The sequence below is a fragment of the Cervus canadensis genome, chromosome 18, assembly GCF_019320065.1.
Source record: "Cervus canadensis isolate Bull #8, Minnesota chromosome 18, ASM1932006v1, whole genome shotgun sequence".
NCBI lineage: Eukaryota > Metazoa > Chordata > Mammalia > Artiodactyla > Cervidae > Cervus > Cervus canadensis.
In genome coordinates this window covers 62,403,129-62,430,044 of record NC_057403.1, presented here as the reverse complement: position 1 = coordinate 62,430,044, position 26,916 = coordinate 62,403,129, and the positions used below count along the sequence as shown (strand labels likewise).

The 26,916-nt window shown below is 42.5% G+C and overlaps 1 protein-coding gene across 4 annotated transcripts in view; it reads left to right on the top strand.

The window, feature by feature from the left end:
* Window positions 1–26,916, top strand: part of ZNRF1 (zinc and ring finger 1) — an 83,845-nt gene that overhangs the window by 14,264 nt on the left and 42,665 nt on the right. The gene's annotated exons all lie outside the window — the stretch shown is intronic.

Here is a 26,916-nt window from a genome sequence, read left to right as displayed (position 1 = left end):
TCTTTAAGAGGCTACTCTTAAATTTTTGGCCTGCATGTTTGAAAATAATCTAATGTTAAATTAATATCACTACTGTCTTCCCAAATAAAAAAGAACCCACAGTTTGTCTTAAACATTGTTGAGATTGAGTATTCTAATTCCACTTCATTTCTGTTTTTATACTCTAGAATTAGCCTCTTATTTGATAATGTCTGCTTGGTTGGAGTCACCACCTGCTTAGCAGATTTTTTGCCTACTGTTCCTTCTTTCATCATACTTCATCCTTCTGAGTTAATTTCCTTCTTCTAGAGGTAGGCGTTAAATTTTTTCAGTGAGAATATGTTAAACATAAACACTTTATAAAATTTTTATTTATTTATTTTTGGCTCTGCTGGGTCCTCGTTGCAGCACGTGGGCTTTCTCTAATTGCAGTGAACATGGGCTGCTCTTTAGTCGGTGCCTGGGCTTCTTGTGGCAGCTTCTTTTGTTGCAGAGCATGGGCTTTTGGGCACTGTCTAGCTTTGGTAGGTGTGGTGTGTGGGCTCAGTGGGCATGGCTCATGGGCTCCAGAGTACAGGGCCAGCAGCTGTGGTAGATACCCATAGCATGTGAGGTCTTAGCTCCTGGACCAGGGATCGAACCCAGGTCTCCTGCATCACAGGAGGATTCTTTTTTTTTTTTTTTTAAACTATTTATTTAACTGTGCCAGGTTTTAGTTTCGGCATGTAGGATCTTTTTAGTTGTGGTATACAGGATCTAGTTTCCTGACCAGGGATCGAACCCAGGCCCCTTGCATTGGGAGCGCAGAGTCTTAGCCACTGGAATACCAGGAAAGTCCTGGCAGGTGGATTCTTAAAGTTCCTAAACACTTTTTTTGCTTGCAAATAAAAAAATGTTTTTATTTGCTGTAACTATTGAGTGATAATTTAGCAGAGTATAAAAATCTGTTTTGGCAGTAATTTTTTTCTCAGCAATGTTTTTGGGCAATGTTATTCCATTTCTTTATCTTCTAGCTTTTGATATTGCAGTTGAGAATTCTGATTCTCAGCTCTAAACAGTTAATTTGTGTTTTCTCTTAACTGCTTTATAACCTTTGTTCCTGGTATTCTGCAAATTTACTGTTCTGTGTTTAGGGTTTGATCTATTTCTATATTTCTTCTTGCCATTTGTCCTTGAATATGAGAGTTCATGTCTTTCAAAGTGTCCAAGAAGTTCTCAGCCATGTATCCCTTCATATTTTGCCTTTGTTTTATTCTCTCCCATCTTTCCTTTTGAGAAGCTTAGAAGTTGTGTATTGGACCTTTTTCTTCTGTCCTTCCTGCTTCTTAAACAGTTCCATATTTTCCAACTCTTTATTTCTGTATATGCTGCCCTCTTGGTAATTTTCTATTGCTTCCCTGGTGGCTCAGACAGTGAAAGCATCCGCCTGCAATGAGGGAGACCTGGATTCAGTCCCTGGGTCAGGAAGATCCCCTGGAGAAGGCAATGGCAACCCACTCTAGTATTCTTGCCTGGAGAATCCCATGGACGGAGGAGCCTGGCAGGCTGCAGTCCATGGTGTTGCAGTCAGACATAACTGACCTTTCAGTACAGTAATTCTTTCTCACCTATTTTTTTAACCTGCTCACTCAGTTTTATGTTTCATTGAACTGTATTTTAAATTCCTTGTGGGTTGTTTACTTTTTTCCTCCAATTGTGTAAAAAGACTTTTTCATGAGTAAATCATCTCTTATGGTTCTAGTTTTTCTCTTTGGGAAAATCAGTGTTCTGTTCTCTTCCTGCTCAGAAATTCCATGAAGCCCTAACAGTGGCATCATACTGTTGCGTGAACACTGTGAACAGGGAAGCGGGAAGCGGGAAGCTGGAAGCCCATCATCATTTCGTTCTCTGCTCCCAGAGGAAGAGCACCTCCTGAGTCATACAGGGCAGACTTTCAGCACTGTACCTCTTGGAGGCTCATGGCTCTTGCAGGGTCTCTTTCTATGGCAGTAGAGGACCTAACTCTTCCTCTGTCCTCAGGATATGCAGAGGGAAGTTACAGGGTAAACTTTTAGAGCTTTCCTTTTTTTTCTTTTTTTTAAAACAGAGACTGGATATATTCTCTTTCTTCTGTCCAGCATAGTATAGTATAGTCGCCTCTAGTCACATATGGCTATTTAAATTACAGTCAATTAAAGTTTGGAATTTCCTTTGAGTTCCACTAGCCATATTTCAGGTGCCCAGTAGCCACAAATTGCTAGTGACGACTACAGTTGGACAGCACAGATACAGAACATTTTCATTGTAGCCGAAAGTTGTCTCCAACAGGGCTGTTCTGAACTCTTACATAGTATTCTTATGGTAGACAGAAGGGGTACATGTCGTTTCACAAAGTGAACTTGTTGATAACCAGAACCTGGAAGTCCTTCTTTCAAGTTATCCCCATTCTGTGCTATCAGTATGCGGGAAGAATACAGAAAGGGTGCTGCACTCAGTGATTTACGGGTGAGGTGGTAAACCCAAGCTTACCTGTCTTAACCTGTAATGTGATACCATGGGGACAGGGTAAGTAGAGAAGTGAGTGAACCTAATGTTGAACAAACTTTGGGGAACATGGAAAAGGATTACTGCATGGATCTCTTGATTTTATGCAATTGTGATTAAACTGAGAATAGGGAAGATGGGTTGTGAGTGGAGCAAACCAGCCCAAGGTCTTATTACTTGAAGTTTGACTCAGATTGGAAATTCCTTGTAATGAAATCATCTTTCTCCACCCCCTTAAACTGCCATCTCATTTTCCTTTGAGTTGCAGTAGAACCTTCAGGATTCTCAAGAAAAGAGATACCGCCTTTCTCCATCCCCCTCTCCCCACCACATACACACACCCACACCTTCCTCAAATTTAGCAACATTTCACAGTGACTGGACTCAAGATAGACCAAAAATAAAAACAGTGTGGGTCATACTAGCCTGGCCCCAGCAGGTTGTAAAGAGAGGGAAAGAGCCAGTGACCCTAACCTTGTTTTTGCCTATGAAAAGAGAACATACTTCACAGGACTTCCCTGGTGTTGGTTCAGTGGCCAAGACTCTGCATTCCCGATGAAGACGGGGTTTGATCCCTGGTCAGGGAACTAGATCCTACATGCTGTAACTAAGACCTGGCGCAGCCAAATAAATATTTAAAAAAAAAAACAACCAAAAAACATACTTCAGTCTTTATTATGGAGGCTGCAAGGATGCAAGGACTCAGCATCCTCAGCACGGTGCTCAGGTGCCCAATCAGACTGACTGGCTGGAGCTGGTATGTGAGACTAAGCCTGTTGTTTGCTAGGATTTGAACTTGAAGTTTGCTGTTCTGAGAAGGAGCATTGTTCTGGTTGACTGCAAGTACCTATTGTGAGCCAGATATGGTAGTTGAGAAATTTTTAAAATTCTATCTGGAGTATGCATGGCTCATGGTATAGAGTAGGTACCCAAATAAAAGTTGTTCAGTGACGATACATATGAAAAAATGATGTTAATTTTAGAGGTGAAGATAAAGATAATTTTATGGGAAAGAATCCATTACTTATTAGTTCATCCTGGTGGATTTTGTAGGCTTGGCAAAAGTAGCTTAGAGGTGACTTTTTGGAAGAAATTAATCTGAAAGAAAAAGATAGCTTATAAGATGACTGGGAGGGGTTTAGAAAGAATTCAGAGACAGCATTTCTAGAAGAAAAAAGGTTGTGAAAAGGGAAACGTCCTGTAACAGGCTGGAAAGGATAAGGTTGGAAGAAGCTGCAAACGATGAACCAATAGGCGCTTGGCAGAAACAGAAGTTAACAGACTTTTGTGGTTTCTAGATTAGCAGTTTTTTGTTTTTCAAGCAAATCTGGAAGCATAGGTTCTTCCTAGGTTTTTTTCCCTGTCATGGAAATAATCAGAATATTCACTGTAAAGATTTCAAACATTGATACAGAAAGTAAAGGTTCTCTGTGATCTCTTTGGTATGTGTTTCTCCAGATTTTTGCTTGCCCCTGTGGACTAATATGTTTAAAACGGTAGAAATCACATTCTGCTTATCTCATTTCACAACCTCTTTCATTTAATCTTTTCTCCATTGTTCCATGTCACTCCTGGATTTTGTTTTGCTTTTGTCTCTGTTGTAATTTCCAGAAACTTGTGCCTGTGGGCGGGGGGTGGGGGGAACCTATTCAAAGTGGATCTGTCCCCCTCACCTTCCAGCTGTTGTGCCTCTTTGAGTGAACTCATAATGTCACAGGTTGATGCGCAGGAAGTTTGCCCCCAAAGAGCTTTTACCCTTTCTCTTTGCTCGAGAGACCATGCCTCTCATTTGGTCAGACTTCCTTAACTGTAAGTTGTTAAAAGGATGTCACAGGGAAAGATCACATAGCCCTTCCTATAAATTTAGTTTGTTCTCGGTAGAGCAATTAAATTATAAACTAGAAAGAGCCCAGAGCTCAGCCCCAAATACTGAGAGCATTTGGTAAGTAGACAGCTCCAGGCAGACAGACCCCACTCTCTCCCAGCCATCAGTCCTGAAATAATCCGACTATGTCGAGCCTGTTCCCGAGTTCACAGCTTCTTCCCATTTTTACTTCTGATGTGATAATTGGTTCTGCCAGTAGCTGGACTTGCAGCATAAGAAATTTTTACCTTGGATGCACAATCTGAGCTGCCCTAAAAGAAAACAACAGGTGGGGGGCCGGGGTGGAAACATTTCAAGCCAAGCCTGTGTGAGGCAGCTAATCTCAGGGCTCTGCACTCGGCGGGTGCTTTTGCTTCCTCGGGGTTCTGCAAACAAACTGTCAAAGAGGCAGCATGCCAGTGGGGCCTGCAGCAACCCTCTGGGACCCAACACTGCGGTGGGATCCCGCAGAGGAACCTGTCAGGTGACAGGTGGGTGAATAACTGATTCTCCTCCTCCTCCCAGTGACCTGTGGAGCAATAAAATGACCAGTAACCAAGCGTCTTATTTGAACTGTAGAAGAAGTCTGGTCTCTCTTAAATGGACATGTGAAATGTTCCTAAATTAAAAAAAAAACACCCTTTCCTAGGGTGTAGCTTTTTTTTTAAAAGATGTTGCTATTCCATGTGACTATCAAGGCCACCTATGTGGGCAGGAAGCTGGCACAGAACTTAGAAATTGAGTTTCAGTTGAGGTTGAACCCATTACCCAACAGCACAGTTAATGTTTATGGAGTTTCTGTGAGCTCACAGCCCTGTTGGGTGGCACGTGTTATTTCTCCCATGTTCCCAGGAAGTGGAGAACCAGGAGCAGAGTGGGAAAAGTGCTTGGAAGAATTCTGTAATGACTTGAGCCTGAGCCAGGCTTCATACTTGAGTCTTTGAACTCTTCCCTACTGAGTAGACTGTTCCTTTTATAACAATCTGTTTTTTGTTGGTTATTGCACTTTTTAAAATTAGGAAACGTGCACAGTCTTAAACTGTAGTATGTAAGGCATTATTGCTAATGGCACACATTTATTTATGGCTTACTAAGAGCCAGGCAGAGTTGCATGGGGCACAGGTTTGATCCCTGGTCCGGGAAGATCCCATGTGGGCATGGCCAGAAAACAAACAAGAAAAACCTCTCTTTCCTTGTTTCTCTGATTTTTCTCCTTCTAGTCTCCTTGAACCCACTCTAATCAGGTGTTTGTCCTCACTTCTCCGTCAAACTGTTCTTCTCAAGGTCACTGAGAAACTTCATGTCTGCTCAGGCAGTGGTTGCTTCTCAGTGCTCAGCTTGGGAAAGACAGATGCATTTGACAGGTTGATCTCCTTGAAACACTTGTTTCACTTGCTTCCAGGATACCACACTCACCTAGTTTTCTTCTTGCCTCTCATTGATCACTCTACCTCTAGCATTGAAGAAAATGGGGGCTTAGTCCTTGGACCACTTCCCATTTTTTTGTGTAGCAAAACCCTGGAGAAGAGTTCGAGAATACTGGTTATAAATGCTGTATATAATAACTCCAAAATTGACCTCTCTAGCTCAGTTTCTCCTTTGACCTAATTTTTAACTGCTTTATTGAGATGTAATTCACATGCCACACCAATTACGGATTTTCAATGTACAATTCAGTGGTTTTTAATACATTGAGAGTTGTGCAGTTATCACCACAATACATTTTAGAACATTTTCATTACCCCAAAAGAATCCCCATAGCCATTAGCAATAACTCAGTTTGTCTCAATCTACCTCAACCCTAGACAGTTACTAATCTGCTTTCCACTGTATGTATTTGCCTATTCTGGACATGTAATAAAAGTGGAACTGTGTAATGTGTGACTTTGCGCATGTCATTCTTTCACTCAGCCTCATGTTTTAACGGTGTGTCCATATTGTGGTGTGTGTCAGCACTGCATTCCATTGTATGAGTATATTACATTTTGTCCATCTGTTGATGGATATTTGCATTGTTTCCACTTTGGGGGCATTAAAAACAATACTACTAAGGACATTCAAGTGCAAGTTTTTGTGTGGATATGTCTTTTCATTTCACCAGTGTATATACCTTGGAGTGAAATTGCTGGGTCATATGGTTACTATGTTTAATGTTTTTGAGAAACTCCAGATTATTTTCCAAAGGAAATATACCATTTTATATTCTTCCCCCACAGTATATGAGGGCTCTAATTTCTTTGCATCTTCTCCAGTACTTGTTACTATATGTTTTCTTGATAATAGCCATCCTGGTGGTTGTGCAGTGGTATCTCACTGTGGTTTTGATTTGCATTTCCCCAAGGATGTTGGGGGATGTCCCTGGGGGCTCAGCTGGTAAAGACTCTGCAGTGCAGGAGACCTGGGTTCGATCCCTGGGTTGCGAAGATCCCCTGGAGAAGGGAAAGGCCACCCACTCCAGTATTCTGGCCTGGAGAGTTCCATGGACTGTATAGTCCCTGGGGTCACAAAGAGTCTGGCATGACTGTGCGACTTTCATTTCCACTTTCACTTCCAAGAATGTTGGGCATCTTTTCTCATTTGTTGACTCTTTGTATATCTTCTTCGGAGAAATGTCCATTCACATTCTTAAGACAATTTTTTATTTGGATTGTTTGTTCTTTGTTATTGTTGTTGAACTGTAAGTTTTCTGTGTGTACTTTGGATCCTAGTCTCTTGTCAGCTGCATGATTTGCAAAAATTTACCCATTCTGTTGGTTTTTTCATTTTCTTGATAGTGTCCTTTGAGGCACACAAGTTTTTAATTTTGATGAAGCCCGATTTGTTTTTTTCATTTGTTTCCTATACTTTTAAAAAGTTGTTGCCTAATTTTGGATCAGAAAGATTCACCTGTGTTCTAAGAGTTTTATAGTTTTAGGTCTTTGATCTGTTGATTTTTAATCTGTAGTGTGAGGTGGAGTTCCACCTTCGTTCTTTTTGCATGGAGATACCCAGTTTTCCCCACATCATTTATTGAAAACACTAATCTTTCCCAGTTGAATGGTCTTAGCACCCTTGTCAGTTGACCATGCGTTTATTTCTGTACCCTCTATTGTATTGGTCTGTGTGTTTCTCCTATGCCATACTGTTTCGATTACTATAGCTTTGTAGTTAATTTTGAAGTTGGGAAGTATGAGTCCTTCATCTTTGTTCTTCTTTTTCAAGATTGGGTTGCTTGCAGTTTCATTTGAATTTTAGACTCATTTTATCCATTTCTGTGAAAAAGGCAATTGAGATTTTGTTAGGGATTGCATTGAATCTTTAGATCAATTTGGGGAGTATTAACATCTAAATAGTACTAAAGTGTTCTAGTGTATGAACTTGAATGGGATGTCTTTATATTTTTGAGGTCTTCCTTGATTTCTTTCAGCTGTTTTGTAGTTTTCCATGGTCAAACCTTATCATTGCTTTCATAGTTCATTTTCCATCCTAGTTGTTTCAGCACCAGTTGCTGAAAAGACTATGCTTTCCCCTATTGAATTGTTGATTCTATTTACAGATAAAGAAAATGTGTATATACAATGGAATACTACTCAGCCATTTGCTATAATATAGATGGACTCTAGAGTATTATGCTAAATGAAATAAGTCAGAGAAACATAAATATCATATGGTTTCACTCATAATGTGGAATATAAAGAACAAACAGACAAAATGAACAAACTAGATGAAAATCAGTGCATAGATAAAGAGAACAGAGCAGTGGTTGCCTGAGAAGAGACGGTGGAGAGGGGAGGGTGAAATTGGTCAAAGTGATCAACTGTATGGTGATGGGTGGAAACTAAATTTTTGGTGGTGAGTACGCTATAGCGCATACAGAAGTAGAAATATAAAGTTGTATACATGAAGCTTGTACAATGTTGTAAACCAGTGTTATTGCAAAAAAAAGAAAGGAATAAGGAAAAGAAACTGTTCACCATAGTTTATATGGTAGGTCTACTTCTAGACTGTATTCTTTTCTGCTCTCCATGTCTGTCCTTATGCCAATTCCACACTCTTTTGATTATTGTGGTGGTATAATAAGTCTTGAAATCAAAACACTATAATTCTTCTATCTTATTCTTCTAAGTTATTTTTTAGAGTATTCACTATCCTTTGAATTTCTGTATACATTTTAGAATCAGCTTGTATGTTTCCAGGAAAAAAAGCCTACAGGAATTTTGATTGAGATCAAGTGAAATTTATGAATAAATTTAAATATCGCAGCCTCAAATCTGTAAAAATAGTATTTCTCTGCATTTATGTAAGTGTTTTATTAGCGTAAAGGTCTTGCACACATTTTTCAGCAGTGTTTTATTAGCGTAAAGGTCTTGCACACATTTTTAAACATTTATCTCTAAGAATTTCACTCTAAAATTAAAACATTGTGGTAAACAGACACATAACGTAAAATTTACCATCGTAATCATTTTTAATTCAGTAGTGTTAAGTATATTGGCCAGAACTTTGTCACCTTGAAAAACTGAAACTCTGTGCCCTTTAAGCAGCACCTCGCCATTTTTCCCTCCCCTGGCCCTTGGCAACCATAATTATGCTTCTGTTTCTGTGCGTTTTGATGACTCTTGCTACCTCGTGTAAGTAAAATCATATGTTATTTGTCTTTCTGTAACTGGCTTATTTCACCTAACATGATTTCCTCAAAGTTTATCCATTTATGGCAAGTACCAGTGTTTGTTTCTATTTTAAGGCTGGTTAATATTCTGTTGCATATGTATCACATTTTGTTTAACCATTCATTCATTGATAGACACTTGGGTCGCTCCCATCTATTGACTATTGTGAATAATGCTGCTATGAACATTGGTATACATACGTCTCTTTGAAACCTTGTTTTCAGTTTATGTATACCCAGAAGTGGTATTGCTGGACCATATGGTAATTTTAATTTTTAATTTTTTGAGAAATTGCCATACGATTTTCCATAGTGACTGTACCAGTTTACATTCCCTCTGACAGTGTAGAAGGATTCCCTTTTCTCCACCATTACCAGCATTTGTTATTTCTTTTCTTATGGATAATAGACATCCTGACAGATAAGGTGATAACTTATTGTGGTTTTGATTTGTATTTCCCTCATGATTAATGACGTTAAGCATCTTTTTGTGTGCTTGTTGACTATTTATATATCTTTGGAGAAATTCTGTTCAAATCTTCTGTCCATTTTAAAATTTGGGCTGTTTGTTTTTTGTGGTTGTAGAAGTTCTTTATATATTCTGGCATTTTTTTTTTATTAGTCTATTTTATCTTCACTATGGGCTGTTTGGGATTCCCAGGTGGCTCAGTGGTAAAGAATCTGCCTGCCAATGCAGGAGACATGGGTTCAATCTCTGGGTCAGGAAGATCCCCTGGAGGAGGAAATGGCAACCCACTCCAGTATTCTTTGACAGAAAATCCTGTGGACAGAGGACCCTGGTGGGCTACAGTCCATGGGATCATAGAGAGTCCAACACGACTGGGTGCCTGGCACAATCACCGTAGCACATGGGCTTGTTACCAAGCTTTTTACATACTGGCTTATTTTTTTTGTGGTTAGTCTAGATTTTACATCATACATCTTTAACTTATCATAGTGTACCTTCAGTCTCTATTATAGTATTTAATGTATGGGCTTCCCTAGTGGCTCAGATGGTAAAGAATTCACCTGCAATGCAGGAGACCTGGGTTTGATCCCCTGGAGGAGAGCATGGCAACCCACTCCAGTATTCTTGCCTGGAGAATCCTGTGGACAGAAGAGTCTGGCGGGCTACAGTCCATGGGATTGCAAAGAGTCGGACACGACTGAGTGACTAAGTACAGCACAGCACGTTTAATCTATAGGGAAAGAATTTCCAGTGGTATTCTTCCATTCATTTGCCTCCAGCAGAAGATTTCTAAGTCCGTCACTGCTGCCTCAAGTTCTCAAGTTCAACCACTGGACCTGAGAGGAGGGGTGAGTTGAGTAGGCCTTAAAAAATAAAACTGTGATTTCACAGTTCATATAGCAGACATTATAAGATTTGAGCAAATCATAATGAGACCTGAAAAGCACATGTAGTCTTATTTTTCTGGTTCTGTGGTTCAAGTGGATAAAAGAGTGAGGGAGATTTGAGTATAAAAGAAACCGGTGAAGATTGGGCTAGCTATAATTAGTAGGAGGCTGCCAGTATCAATTTAATGTCAGTGATGAGAAGATTCAACTTACTATCTTATGTAAGAATCAAGAAGGATCCCTGGAAATCTTCTGTTTCCTAAACCCTAGCAGAACTAAGCTCTGTACCTGCTGGTATTCTTCTGAATATGAAGACTTTGTCCTGTTTCAACCAAAGCCTTCTTCTCTCTTAAGACACTACTTCCCAGCACTGAAGTGTTCACTAGCCAGCTCTCAGCTTTGAGTTGGGATCATTAAGACTTGCATAGCTGCTTTAGGCTCAGAGCGCATCTCTGCACTTCTCCTTTTAAGGATCTATCTCTGGACAAGCACGGCCTGTTCTCTGGCAGCTAAGTTATCTTCTCTGTCGTCTAAAGAATTTTGGGCAACCTGTTCAGAGACGTGGAAGCAACTTCACTAATTTTCTTTCTCAGATGTTGAAATTGTAAACACTTAAAGGGATGGTAGCACCTGTGTGGTACTTGGATGAGTGAGATTTATTCAGTGTACTTGGATACTTAGGTTTAATCTCCCTGAGCGCTATGAACTGAGCCGTGTGTGATTCAGTTTCTTTATTGTGTTTGCTTAGAGTACCTTCAAGAAAATCCTTGGGCTATGCAATACTTTACAGGTTTAGTTGCATTGATTTGGGCGAGAAGAGAGAAAGTAAACATGAGCTTGACATTTCCTGAGTGCTTGTTCAGTGCCAGCCTCCCATCTTATAGATGGGAAATGACAAAGCCAGAATTTGAATCCACCTGACTCAGCATCTGCCTTTGCATCTTTGTGCTGGGTTGCATCTTAGATATAATTGCGTTTAAACTCTCTTCCCTATTGTAAGATTGACAGGGCGTTCTGGTATAAAGGGGTTTTCCAGGTGGCGCTAGTGGTAAAGAACCTGCCTTCCACTGCAGGAGATGCAGGAGATGCGGGTTTGATCCCTGGGTCAGGAAGATCCCCTGCGGGGAGGGGGCACAGCAGCCCACTCCAGTGTTCTTGCCTGGAGAATCCCATGGACAAAGGAGCCTGGTGGGCTACAGTCCATAGGGTTGCAAAGAGTTGGACACGGCTGAAGTGACTTAGCACGCACACATGCTGGTATATCAGAGGGAAGAGATGAATGGATGAGACTATAGAAGGCTACATCTTTAGGATCCTTTGTGTCTTCTGTTTCAGTAAACTCTTAAGATAAGTGGAATCACATTGATAGGTTGGTGTGTAATGGCAATACCGTGCCTGATTTGGCCTTTCATAGTGAAGTCACTCAGTCGTGTCCGACTCTTTGTGACTCCATGGACTGTAGCCCACCAGGCTTCTCTATCCATGGGGTTTTCCAGGCAAGAATACTGGGTTGCCGTTTCCTTCTCCAGGGGATCTTCCCCACCCAGGGATCGAACCCAGGTCTCCTGCATTGAAGGTAGACGCTTTACCCTCTGAGCCACCGGGGAAGTCCCGATTTGGCCTTTAGGAAAGCACAAAACTCATGTAACCTGATTCTTTAATACAAAAATTGGGAAGCAACAAAATCTTTTGCCAACAGATATGGAAAAGTCTTTGAAGCAGACTGAGTCTTACTTATGATTACTTATTTTCTTTCCCTGGTAACTGGCTTTCAGGCTCTTCCCACCCCTGAGGTGTAGAAAACTAAGTCTGTACATGTTGACTAATGTCTGCCCATCATTTACCAAGAACATTTGAGAGCAAACTTGAAACCTGTTTTTGTTTTCTCTTGTTAGGTAACAAGACCTACCCCAAAATGTGATGGCTTAATTAAGACCACAGCCGTTTTATCTTCGCTCATAATTCTGTGGCACAGAAATTGAGGCAGGGCTCAGCTGGGTGGTTTTCATCTGTGTGGCCGCAGGCGGGGCATCTCATGAGGGGTAGTTAGTGAAGGATGTGGGGGTGGAACATGACATCCCTTCACTCACAGCTCAGGGACGCTGGTTGGTGTGGCTGGAAACTAGGATTTTTCCCTTTCCATGGGGCTTTCTCACCTCTTGTCCAGCTTAGGTTTCATTACATGGCAGCTGGATTCCGAGAACAAGCCTTCCAAGCAGGGAAGACACAGCTGTAGCTCTCTTACGGTTTAGCCTGGGCAGTGACTTGCTGCATCCCCTCCATATTCTGTGGGTCAGTAACAGGAGTCAGGGCTAGGAGAGGGGCCTTGCAGAGAAGCCTGTGGGGTGGACAGTACTGTTGTGACTGTCTTTAGAAACATCGTTTTATCGTCGACTCCTTGCCCTGGCGAGCTTGAGCCCCACCCCGGGCCATGTCAGTCAGAGTCGGAAAAAACAGTGAGGTGAGGTGCTCTCAGGGAAGGCCCACGTGCGCGCTCCTCAGCACCCAGTCTGGCTGTTTCTGGCCTCTGCGACCTGGCATCCAGCGTGCAAGGCCACTCCCACTCTTTTGAGCCATACCGATAAGAGAAATTGAAAATAATTTAAGTGCTTTTTTTTTTCTTTTCCTAGAACACAGTCCTGTCTCTGTAAAAATTTCCCGTTCGTGCACTCACTGATGTTGGGTGCTGTTGTTTTTATGATACTAAAAAGAATGGCTAATTCCCAGTGTGAACTAGGTCTTCTGTGTCTTCTGTGATAGCTGAGCATTAGACTCCAGTAGTTACTGAGTTGAACCATTAAAAATGGCACCAGTGCTGTTGAATGTTATCTGTGGCAGTCAGAATTGTGATCCTATAGATCAGTTACACATCCTTGTTAAGAATTCAGAAAACATGTGATCGTGCACTGAAACAGATTTAAAACAGATTCAACCTGAAAAGTAGCCTAAACATTTTTAAAGGAGAAATTTGTTTTAAAATGTGGAGCCGTATTTAGATTAGAATACCTTGAATGAATCCAATATACTTCTCTGCAAATTACTTTGTTTAGAAAGGCCTAAGGCAGAACCCCATCTGATTTTGAACCGTGTAAATCTATAAGACATTTTCAAAAGAGGAGCACACAGATTTTACTCTTGGAACTACTTCAAGTCATTGGAATTAATTGCATATGAGAGTGTTACAGCTCATGAAGTGCTGAACCATGAGATTGAGCATGAGATTCTCCCATACAGTTGGCTGGCTCTCTTTGTCCACAGGTTCCCAATCCATGGATTCGACCAACTGTGGATCGAAAATATCCAGGAAAAAAATTCCAGAAAGTTCCAAAAAGCAAAACTTGAGTTTGCCACCCCTTGGCAACTGTTTGTATAGCGTTTAGATTGTATTAAGTATTATAAATAATCCCGAGATGATTTCAAGTGTATGGGTGAGGCTGTATTTAGTTTTGTGCATCTTTTATGAGGGACTGGAGCATCCGTGGATTTGGGTATCCACGAAGGGGTGGTGTGTCCTGGAACTAGTCCCCTGTGGACGGTTACTGAGGGACGACTATACCTGTAAGAGGTGGAGATATCCCAGGGCCTCCTTTCCTAAAGATTCTATGTAGTAGATCTCTGGTGGGACTTTGAAATCTATTTTTACTGCATGTTTCAGGAGCTTCTTAGAATTGCACGTTCGTGGGCTGCATCCTAGACCTGCTGAATCCATATCTGGGATGGGAGGATCTCTGGGTATCTGGGTTTTAACAGGTTTCCAGGTGATTCTTACATGTTTCGTGCTAAAGCTTACGAATTTTATGCCAGAAAGTTCATCTGTTGTGGTGTACAATTTTGGGATTTTTTAGTAAACTGACAGAGTTGTACAGCTATCACTGAAATCCAATTTTATAGCATTTCCATCCCCCCAAACATTGTATCTACTTACAGTCAATCCCTGCTAAGCCCCGCTGGTCTGCTGCCCTGGACTGGTGTTTTCTGGAAATTTCCTATAAATGAGATCATTGAATATGCAGTCTCTGCATTTGGCTTCCTTCTTTTAGGTTCATCCATGTTGAGGGTGTTGTTCCTTTTTATTGCTAAGTAGTATTCCATTGTGTGAATTTACCACGTTCTGTCTGTCGATTGATCAGGTGGGTTGTTTTTACTTTAAGGCAATTATGAATGGTGCTGCTGTGAACATTTATGTGTAGGTTCTTGTGTGGACATGTGTTTCCACATGGCAGTTCTTTGTTTAACCTTTCAAGAAACTGACAGACTTTTCCAAAGTGACTGTACATTTCAGCCAATGGATTGGGGAGGTGGGTATGCCAATTTTGTCACATCCTCAAAACCCCTGGTATTATCTATCAGTCTTATGAATTTATAGCTATTCTAGTAGATGGATAGTGGCATCTTATTGTGGTTTTAATTTGCATTTTCCCAATGACTAATGATGTTGAGCCTCTTCTCATGTGCTTCGTATCAATTCATATATCTTCTTTGGTGAAATGTCTACTCATATCTTTGCCCATTTGTTTTTCTGTTTTTTTCAAATGGGTTGGCTGTTGTCTGAGTTGTACACTGAATTCTCTGTGTATTCTGGATATGTGATTTGAGAATATTTTCTCCCAATATGTGAGTTGTCCTTTCATTTTCTTATGGTGTTTTTTAAAGAGCAAGTATTTTAGATTTTGATTGAGTCCAGTTTCTCAAGGTTTCTCTTTTATTGATCATGTTTTTTATGTCATATATAAAAAGATCTTTGCCTAGTTCAAGGTCACGGAGATTTTTCTCCTGTGTTTTCATCTAGAAGTTCTATAGTTTTAACTGTTACATATGTTTCTATTCCAGTTTGAGTTAACACTGGGGTATAGTGCAAGGTACAGGTGCAAGTTCCGTTGTTTTTTTTAAAGAACCACTTGTGCATTCAGTTATCTTCGCACCATTTGTTGAAAAGACCATTCTTTCTTCCCACCGAATTCCCTTGGCAAAATCAACTGGCTGTAAATGTAAAATAAAGGTTTATTTCTAGATTCAGTTTTGTTCCATTGATTTATATGTCTGTCATTATCCTACTTACTTATAGCTTTATGGTTAAGTTTTGAAATCTGGTAATGTATGTTCTAATTTGTTTTTTTCAAAATCATTTTGGCAATAGCAGGTCCTTGTATTTCCATCCAAATTTTTAGGATCAGCTTGTTGATTTCTACAAAACAGTTCTCTGTTTTTGAATCTTGATATTTTCGTTCAGGAGTCCTTGTGACTTCTCAGAGAGAAAATGAAACTGACTCTGCTCTTTGATAGGTTATAATGAATGATTCCTGAGAGACACTTGCTGTACTGGCCTCTCTCCAGCCTAGGCGTTCGGCAGGTTGAACAGCTAATGAGAACACAAGCCAAGGCCAGCTCCAGAGCAGTGATGGCTGGGGTGTTTCCCTTCACCTGGCTGTCTCACCAGTAGCTGGCACCCCATAAATGCTTAATAGGAGTGAGAGAGCATCTGCAATAAAGAACAAGTTGAGGATAATGTCTTTATCTTCTCTGTTCTTTTTGAGCCTTCCTTATTTTAAAGCCACCCTGTGTAGCCATGAGTTGTGAAGCGGCCTGGCCAATTCCAGTTCCCCCTTCACTGAGTTACCAGCAGCTTCATGGTTTTATCAGATTTTTTTTTTTTTTCACCTGTTCTTGCCTAAGCCTGTAACACATTATCACTCAAAGCAGACATGCTTTTATCTTTTCAGAAGCTTGCCAGAGGAAACTGGTATTTCCCTTCCTCAATTTAACTTAGAGGAACACTTTATCTGTGTCTTGCAGAGGATGGCTGTTCATCTTTTAACATTTTAAATGTGTAGTTCTTTTGAACAGGCTGCCTTCCAGACTATAGTTTTTATCTTCCTTCTCTTTCACCAGGCCTCTTTGGGCCAGATTTGCTTAAACCCAGCTTGTGTTTGTTTGAGCATTTGACTTTAGGCAGGGTATCATTCTAGGCCCTAATAGATCTGCAAAAATGGGTAACACTTGGTTCTGGCCCTCATGGAGTTTATACTCTGGTCAGAGAGAGTGTGTGTTGTGCAAGTGCACAATAGCTAAGAACAGCTATAGGACGGAGCAGAGAGGAGAGAGGACGACCTCGGGTCGAGTGGAGTACTGCTCTCCGAAGAATCTGCATGAATCAGAAACCACCGTTGCATATTTTAAAACCCAGATCTTGACTTTCAGAGTTTAATCCTTCGGAATTTCTTGCCTGGTTTAACCATCAGCCTTGCTGGGTAGAGAGCAGGCCCCTTATCCTGTTGACTCAGTTTGGTGCCGTTGGTTTTGCAAGGATCAAATTGTTTGATGGACATTCTGTTTTCCCTTGGGAAAAAGGGCTGTATATGTAATGAATGAACCAAGAGTGACATATGGAGTAACGATATTTTAAGCACGTTATCTGTTATTTCATATTTTATTCTTCAAGGGGAGCTTAACATGGTTCTCTGTCACCCACCATCTGTTGAAAGTGGGATTTTTTTTTTTCCCTCCAACATAGTGAGATTTTTTTTTTTCTCCAACTTTGCTTAATACTTCCACCTGAAGGAGGCAGTGGAGAGGATTTGAAGTAGTGATTCTGTTAGCTGTCTCCCTTGTCCCTTTCTGTGCCATGGGAAACCCTTGTCTTTAGCAGAGTCTCTGGCAGATGACCTGGTTGGCCCAGTGGGCAGTGCTCGTCTGGTGGCCTCGGGCTCCGTGAGGGATGTGTAGTTTGAGCACCTGTTGTGAGACTTTTGTTTGTTTCTTTGTTTTTAATCTAACTCACACCCATGCAAAATAGGTTTCCCCATGCCAGTACCAGAATAACCCTGGCCAGAGCTCAAGAAAAACCTGGTAACTGACCTAAAATTAAACGCATGAACTCTCTCTGCCCTTTGCATTACAGTTTTTTATTAGGTATTCTTGATCCCCTCCCCCCCCCCACCTTAGGAAAAGGCTGGGAAGTAGCAACTGAAGTCATTACCCTAGGCATAGAGAGAGAATGGATGAGTGGGGAAAGGTGACTGCTAATAAGCAGAGAAGGGGCCGCTGCAGGTTTTACTGGATCCAGGATTTCCTTTTTAACCTAACTATAAAGTTCCTTGACATTATCAGTCCCTGGCTTTATCCAGGGTATCCCAGTCATGGTCCTGAGTTGACCTGAACCTGGTGCCTGCAATCCTTTGACTTGGCTGAGAATTCTCTTTAATGACCTCGCTGAGTGCTCCCAGGTGGAAAATGTGGTCTATTTACATTCCTGGCACCTTTCAGATTACAGGCGATCACACAAGCCGTGAGAAAGGGGCACTACCTAAAGCTGGTTTTTATTCTGACTTAAAAATTAGGTGTCTTGAAACCTAAATGGTTTTCTCTGCTGGTTTTATCCTCCTGCTGGGGTAGGAACAGTATGGGAGTGAACTTAAAGAGTCCCCTAAAAAAGCACATGTGTACAGATAGTAGAGAAGAGTACTGTGGGGCTTTTAAAATCATGAACCCCTTAGAATTTTATGTTTGCATTTATCTGGACCTCACAGAGTCTTCTATTTATATCCAAAAAATGAAGCCTTTCAAATACATAGAACAGTACAGAAAACGACATGGCAAACATCTGTGTGCCTATCACCAAGATGAAATGTCTCACATAAACACCCTGCCTGTGGGTTTATCTGCGCTTGTGCTTATATGCATCTCCATGACTTGTGTGTGTATTGAAAATGAATAGATAGAATATATCTATTTCTTTGTAACTTGCTTTTGTTTGTTTGTTTGTTTTTAATTAAGAGTTGTGTTTTTGAGATCTGTCTGTGCAGATCCAGCCTATTTATTTTAGAAATAACTGCTTTGTAGTGTTCCCTTGACCTGTGGATAAATACAGTTCAATTTCTTTATCCGTTTGCACAGTGAGGGACAGTTGGTTAAGGTGCCTGTTTGTTCTCTAATTGTCAGGAGTGTTTCGGGAGGAGCGCTGTTGACTTTCTTGTGTGTGGCTCTCACATCTGGCGGTTTTACTGAGCACTTATTGGTTCTAGCAGTCTAGATTCTCCTGCCTTTCCTCACGCAGACAATCATAGCACGGCAGTGCTTCTTCCCCTTTTGTATCTTTTGTCACTCCTTACTGTGTTAGATTGCCAGGATTGCCATAGCAAGGCACCACACGCTGAGCAGCTTGGACAGCAGGAATTTCTTACAGTTCTAGAGGCTGGAAGCTTATGATCAAGATGTCCACAGAGGTGATTTCTTCTGACCCCCGCTCCTTGGCTTGTAGACGGTCTGTGTCTTTACATGGTCTTCCCTCTGTGTGCGCGCGCTGATCTCCACTTGGTGCATGGACACTAGTCATATTGGATTAGGGCCCATCCTGATGACCTGATTTTACCTTAGTGACCTCCTTCACGGCCCTGTCTCCTAGTACAGTCATATTAAGGGTTACTGGGCGTTAAGACTTCGACATGGAAATTAGGAGGGACACGCACCAGCCTTTGACACTGTGCTGTTTCAGCGGCTTACACACCACTGAATGGCTGTCCTTGATTCGTTCCTGACCACAGAGGGATTTTAAAGGGAATTTTCTTAACTCTCGCCTCTGAAAGTGCTCGTGGTTGTGACTTGTAGGTGCTTTCCCTGGGCTCGGGAAGGTCCTCTCAGAGCCTTCTTTGCTCAGGAGTGGAGGATGGAGACTTTCCAAACCAAAGAGGGCCTGCTTTCATTGGTTAGAGCTCAGAAAACTTGAATACCTGGCTCTCCTCACGGCAGGGTCCAGAGAGATGACCTGGGCCCCGTCCAAGGGCTGATTTGGAAAGAGCAGCTTGAGGCCGTGGAGGCGGTGTGTGGATGGGTCAGATGCTCGCATGTAGATGGCATTGGGGTGGTGTGGGTGGTGTGATGGTGGCGCTTTGCTCAAGTGTCCCGAGGTGGGAGGCTCCTTGTCGGTCCACTTGGGGCGTGGTGTGTGTGGCCTTGTGCTCAGAAGCTTAGCTTCTCTCCAAGTTACTCTGCCACCATTAACCTTTTTTCTGCCTAAACACCATGATTGTTTTCTGCCGGGTGCTTTGCCTTTTTTTTTTTTTGGCCCGTTTGTCCTCCCTTTCCTTCTATTTGGGTTTATTCTATAGTCTTCCTAGGTTTTTACTTGGACACTCTCGCTAACGATTTTCCATTATTTTTGTTTTCTAATATATGCATTTTCACAACTTTATTGAGATACAATTTATATATAGTTCATCTATTTGAAGTACACAATTCTTTTAGTATTTTCAGAATTGTGCAACCATCATCACCATGAACTTAACCCCCCAAAGAAGCTCCACACCCCGCATCTTCTCCCCCACCCACCGACCAAGTCTCCCAGCATCAAGCAGTCTACTTCCTGTATTGATTTGCCTGTTCTACGTTCTGCTTTGCTGTCACACAAAAATCTTTTAATCCATAGAGGAAATTATTTTTTTTAATCCTCTTATATTGTTTCTTTCTAAAAAAATCACTTTCACATTCACATAAGAAGCCTTTTGCTAATTTAGTATTCAGGATTCATGGCTGTAGAATATCTAGTGAAAACATTATTCTTAGATCTTTTGGTGAAGTTGGCAATTACATTTCCTTAGATGATCCAATACAAATGCATACTATTATCGGCTCTGTTTTAAGTAGTATGGAAATGAGATCTCCTGAAGTAAATGAACTAACTCTCCCTCAAATGATCTTCTGGGGACTTCTTTTTTTCTGTATGTTAGTTGGATTGAAACCACATTAAATCATTCATTAATTGCTTCTAGTTCTTCTGTTCTTTTTTAACCCCCACACTCATTATCGTATTTAATTACCTTGATACATACATTGGTTTTTATGTTTATGAATGTATAAGATATGCTTTTCTTTTCCCCAACTCGTTATTTTGAAAAATTTCAGTCCTACAGAAGACTTAAAGAACAGGACTACCAACACCTATATTCATTCCCCTCAGCTAGATCCAGCCAGTTAATGTTTTGCCATATTTGAACTCTGTTCCTTCTCACTCCCTTACCTCTCTCACATATAATTTTTTCTGAGCAGTTTAGAGGTTACGGTGTAGACGCTGTACGTATCTGCAGTGTCTGTCAGATTGTGCTGTTGGGAGCCCTGCCCTTGGTGGGCGGTTTTCCCGTGTGAGGTGTAATTTTTGACTGCGAGCTCTTGGGCACCAGAATAGGAGGTGCAAGCCTGCAGCTGCAGAGCCCAGAAGAGGCCTTTTTTCTCATCTGTAGCGCAAGCAGGCCGGCCTCCTCCCCACTCGTACTTTCTCTTTTCAGTTCTCTCGGTTTCTGGTGCTTGGGGATTTCCAGCTCTTTCTTGTGTTCGCCAGCAGCATTAGGTATTTGCAGCAATAGGATTTTCTGGTTTTCTGGGCTATCATATTACTGTAACTGGAAGTTCCCCTGGTTTTGATTTTCACAATTGAGAGACTCGGCACTTCAAATCATTTTTAAGGCTTAGGTTTATTCTGTGAACTTTTAGCAAGTGACTCAAGTTGTTACCTTTCTCACAATTTAACAAGTCCCGGAATCTTCGCTTCCAGCTTATTGTTAATCCTGATTACAAAAATCTTACAGGTTATTTTTTCTTAATGGTTGGGGGCTGAAGAAGGGATGGAGCAGAGAAAAGCAGCAGGAAGGACAGTGAAGTTGTCGGGCTGTAGAAGCTCCAAGTGTGTCCTGTTTTGCTTAATCTTCCAGTTCTTAAGGGCATCAGCACATCAGCATTTAAATGTGTCAGAATGGTTTCCTTTTCAGTGTGGTCTAGCAGGAGCAAAGTTATCGCATTTTAAAAGATGAAAAGAATCGTGGTTTACTCCTCTGCTGAGGTTGTAGTCTGAAGGATTTATGACTTTTTTAACATTTTCTTTTTTTAGGCAGGATCTTACTTTCAACAACAGATGGAAACAGCTGTGTCTGGAGCATGTCCCCCTCTGCTTCTCACGAAATTTACTAGCAAATAATGGCTTGGGAGCTCTGAAAGCTGAGAGAAACCCCTTTTGACAAATCTCAGCTTGGTTGTGAAACACTCAGTTTTTTAAAAACTTCCCTCTAATTTTTAGTTTGCACATTTGCAGCTGCTCCTTTGTAACGTAGCATCTCTCTTTTTTTTTCCTCTCCTTTTGGTCCACTTGACCTACCTCTTTTCCCCCAGATTACCCGTGTGGATGATCTCAATCCTGATATTTCATGTAATGCCAAGAATGCCTGTCCCAGGGATGGAAGGGGATGTATTTAGACACAGTTGGCTTAGAAATATCAAGGAACATTTCTGACACCTGATCAAGTTTAGTTCTAGAATTAGAAGATAAACTTTTTTGTGATTGAGAGAACTCTGTAGAATTTTGGTTTTTCTTCTCTATAGTCAGTGATTAGACTGAATGAGTAGTCCTTCACTAGGAAAATTTGGAATTGTCTGAGGAGCTTTTGTTTAGCTTTTTACTTTGAGATAATTATAGATTCACAGGAAGTTGCAAAAATAGTAGTGATCCATATACGTTCATACAGTTTCCCGCAGTGGTGTATATCTTATGTAGCTGTGGCGTTATATCAAAACGAGGACATTGGCATTGGTACCTTTGGGACGACCCACAGACCTTATTCACATTTCACCGTTTGATATGCACCCGTGTGTGTGTGTGTGTGTGTGTGTGTGTGTGTGTGTGGTTTGTGTAGTTATAGCACATGTGTCAGATGGAGCATCCATCACCACAGTCAAGCTATAGAATGTATCACCACTGAGTTCTCTAATACTTCCCTTTATTGTCATACTCCACCACCACCCCGCCCCATTCCTTAGTGTCTGGCAACTGTGCTGATTTGTTCTCTGTCTCTATAATTTTGTGATTTTGTTAATGCTCTATAAATGAATCACACAGGTATATAACTTTCAGGATTAGCTTTTTTTCATTTAGCATAATTCCCTTTCCAGGTTCTGTTTATCAATAATTCATTCCTGTTTTTGTTGTTGTTATTAAACCGCAATTTGTTTAATCCACTTGAGGAACTTCTAAAAAAATACTTGTTTTGCTGGTATAGTCATATCACTGCAACCACCACTACCTACCCCAAATACATCTTTTTTACTCTGCTTGTTTTATCACCACATTTCTTTTCTTTTCATATCGCCACTCAGTCTTATTTTTTGATGCATTTCAAAGTAAATGCAGCTATCTGTATGCTTTCCTCTGAAGATTTCAACATTCATACCATTAACTGGTTTTTAGTATTTGTTTATAGTTTCCCTTGGCATGAAATTTACATACAGTGAAATGCACACATTTGAAGTATATGTTGACTGAGTTTTGACAATGTATACACAGGAACAACACAGACCTCCACCAAGATAGAAAAATTATATCACTCTGCCAGCCTCAGCCTGTGGGTCAGGAGACTTACAGTGGGGCCCAAGCATTAGCCATTTGCAGAGGTCCCCAACTTTGAGGAGGCTGATTCTGATGTATGCCTTTGTAAAGAGTCCTTGGTGACCTGACAAGCCGCCTTCAGGCCAGCAAGCCTGTTTAACGTGAGCCCAGGTCTTCTGATCTCACATACGTGAGCAATTTCCTTATTCCTGCAAGGCCACCTCCATCCTCAAGCAGACGGATCCACCAGAGACAGCACAGCTGGGAGAACTGTGCAGTGAGCACCCACATAACCACCACCCGGACCCCACGGTCAGCATTTTCCTACATTTGCTTTATCATGAACTCATCAGTGCAGTCCATGTGATTGTTTTGATGCATTTCACCAAATGCAGGTTTTTTGTTTTTATTTTTATTGGAGTGTAGTTGATTTATAATGTGCTAGTTTTAAGTATACAGCAAAGTGAATCAGTTATACATATACCTGTACATATATACACTTTTTTTTAGATTTTTTCCCCCATATAGACCATTATAGGGTATTGAGTTGAGTTCCCTCTGCTACACAGCAGGTTCTTACTAGTTATCTCTTTTGTGTATAGTAGGGTGTATATGTCAGTCTCAATCTCCCAGTTTATCCCTCCCCTTCCCATCCTGTGGTAACAAGTTTGTTTTCTACATCTGTGACTCTGCTTCTATTTTGTAAATAAGGTTAAATGCAGTTTTAATCTCTCCTTGATTCTGCTCCTTTGTGGCACCAGCTTTTAAAATTAAAGCAGAGTTGGTGACCCATGTGAAAATGAGGAGAATCTGAGCCTACAGATGGGAAAAGCATTTTCATTTGCTGCCGTCAGGGGTAAGACACATGTGTTCCCAAGGCCAGACATCCCGCCACTGCTCCATGAGGCATGTGTGCTGGGAATGAAGGAGGAGCCTCCCTGCAGAGGAAACGGACTCCTCCTTACAGCCCCGCCCCAGGTAGACCAGCTGTCTTCCTGAACCTGTGTTCATAGATCCTGGAGGAAATCTCCAGGGTTTTCTCTCACTGCCCATCCCACCTTTTAAAATTAAATTAGTTCAGGTGGGTGGCTAGAACCTTAACGTTAAACACTGATTATCTAAATATATGTGTAAAATGGGAACTGAGGGTCAGAAAATAATTATATTCTCCAAGTTGAGGACTCCAGCTGGAGAGAGGAAAACTGTAGCCATTAAGGGCTACCTTTGGACCTAGAGGTCTTCCTCTTCTTTGCATCTGTAATTCCCATCACAGGTGTGCCTCATGCAAAATGCAAGGAAGGGATGTATTGAATAAGCAGACTTGACTCACAGAAATAGAGGTTTTCTTCATGCCCTCAGATGATATCTCTTCATTTCTTGCTTTGAGATGACCCGTCACATTTTCAGGAAAATCTGCACTTGAGAAACATTTCTTCTGGGGTTTCCGGATCCGTCTGGCTCCTGGGCGGCCTGTTCAGGCCTTAGTCTCTGCTGTAGCATGGTCTGCTGGCTTGTCCGGCTCGTCCTGGTAGCTCACATTCTTCTGTCAGGTTCCTGTAAGTGGCCAGCATCTTCCCAAGCCCAGGGCAAAACTTTGCTTTACTTGGATTAAGTCTATGTCTCCTCTCACAGGTTTGCCCCATCCTTCCCTCCTGGTTGACAGTCCCTTCGTGCTCCGTCTCCACCCAGCAGGACCGCTTAGTTCCCTTTGGGTTTGGGGTTCCTGGTGGAGATGGCAGTGCCCATGTGGAGAATAATCGGCCTGCTGTGTGTTTCAGAGGCATAGCGTTTTCATGGACGCGTTTTGCCTTCCAGAGCCTGAAGGGTCTTGTTAACCTATCGATTCAAAAATGTGGTTCCTGGTTTGAGGAAGGAAACGAAAACCCAGCAACTGTTGTGAGCGGTTCTGGACTTCCAGTTAGGGTCCTGCTGGGGGAAACCGACTCCCGGTTGCCTTCCTGATACCTGGCTGTCCTTCCGCCTTGCTGGCGTCCGTGGCTCTGGGGACAAGCTCGGTACTGGCTTGTGGTCCCTGGTCTCAGATCCCGGGTAGAGAGGCAGTGTGGGAGGGCACGGTGGAGCCGGCATGGAGCTGCCTGGGGCTTTCTTGGGTCTTATGCTGGGTTTTCAGCCCTGACTCTGACCTCTGAATCGCGCGTGTCTGATTAAAGGTCTAGAATCATTGCTTTGTACTTTAAGAAGTAACTCAGTAATCTGCCCGTCATTTGTAGCAGCGTCCCGCGCTTCCCTGACCGCCTCCTCCGCCGGCGTCCTGGGACGGCAGGACCACGTCGCGCCGTGGCTCCTCTCCTGGTAAACCCCACGGGGGGACTGGCCTCAGCTCTTCTGTGGAGCGTCACCTCTCCTGGAGCGTGAGGCCAGCTCTGGGCCTTGGCTTTCCTGTCAGCTGGACGGTCTCAGCACTCCTGGGCTCTCATACGTGGCCTTTCATAGTGGTCAAGTCCGAACAAGAGAGTCCGAGTCTCTTCCCGGTCTGCTCTGTGTAGCTCTCTTGTTTCAGAAGGGTAATAAAGGAGCAGGGCGTCTGGATGAGCCTGCTCCTCCGATCTTACCGCTTCCCAGAGCAAAGGCAGAGAGACGGCTGTGGAGGCGGCAGGGCGGGGTCCTCGCTCGTCTGCGGGGCTGGCGTCCCCCTCCCGCCGGCAGGGCCAGGCGGGGCCCCGGGCTGCGGCGGTGCGGGGAGAGTGGACGAGTGTGGGAGCATCACTCGGGCTTTCCCCCGCTGTTCCCACTTGGTGTTTTCTAAAGGAGGCGTTCCTCGGGTTTGAGTACATGGCAGCACTGGCTAACTAGAGTGAAGGACCTCGGTGTGTGTTCAGTCTGCTTTCCTGCCCCCTCACCTGGGGTTGAAGAGTTTCGCCCTTTGTGTGCAGAACCAGGGTCCTGATTTCAGGCTGTTGGTGACTCTTGTGGAAGAACTTGGTTCCCACACTCGCCATGCCCTGGGCCCGCTGCGGGCCCACTTTCCTCTCGGAAAGGCCGTGGGCCTCATGACGGCTCGGTCGCTCCTGCTGCGGGGAGAGCCTTTCCTCTGCCCACAAAGCCAGAGGCGGCTGTGGACGCAGCAGCTGCCACCTGGAGCCAGAAAGCCCTTGCTTCTGGTTTGTGGGGAGTCACTTCTGATGGAAAGGCGTGGAAATGATGCCCATGACCTCTTCAAGTGAGCTTGGAGACAAAGGACCTTGATTTTACAGAAAAGCAGCATAAACACGTTGTCCGTAGGGGTGATTATTGCCCTTCCTTCCGAACTGAGCTTGCCCCGAGAGAGTCAGCCTCATCTCTTAACTGCACATGTCCTTGAAGGACCCAGATGGGGTCTCTCACATCACCAGCTTTGGAGAAATCAAGAAGAGTTTCTGCCCCGGTCTTTCCTCAGTACAGACATTTCTCTCGCCATTGACCCAGAGCCATTCTGGAGCTTCTCAGAATCTAGATCCGTCCTTGCTGAGCTGGCAGGTTATATTTATGTGTAATCAGGACTATTTGTTGCTTTAGAAAACTCTGAGGGCTGCAACCATTTTAGCTACTAATAGCTGGTGGTTATTTTTATAGGTCCCCCTTACCATTTCGCTTCAGAAGTTTTTTTTAAATATGTTTGAAATAGAAGGATCTGTAGGACTCTCCTGACTGTCCAGTGATTAAGACTTCACACAATCAGTGCAGGGAGCACAGGTTCAACCCCTGCTCAGGGAACTAAGATCCCATGTGCCAGGTGGCCAAAAACAGAAAGAGAAGGATCCACAGAGATGAGTCAGAATCTTCCTCGTCAGAGCTCGGGCATTTGGAGGTTGACTGTGAAAGGACTGTCTACTTCCGTAGGTTGCAGTGACTCCGATGTTCGTTCGCGTGTCATTCGGCGGCTCTGGTCAGAGGCCTTGGAAAGGAGGTACTGGGCTGAGCAGTCCTTCCTTTCTGATGACAGACTGGTCATCGATTCTAGTGATGGTTGTGGCCAGAACAGATTTGCAAGTCAGGTAGACAGTTCTTTCCGATGTCAGTGGTTAAAGAATAACGGCAGCGTGAGCACTCTAATGAGAATGGGACCTGTGTCCCAGTACAGACTTAAAGGGACTGAAGTTCACGAGTAGAGCGTGAGAGCAGAAGTCGCCGTGTTCTTTCGTTGTTGTATTTTTAATTTTTTTTATATTTATTTTAGTTGGA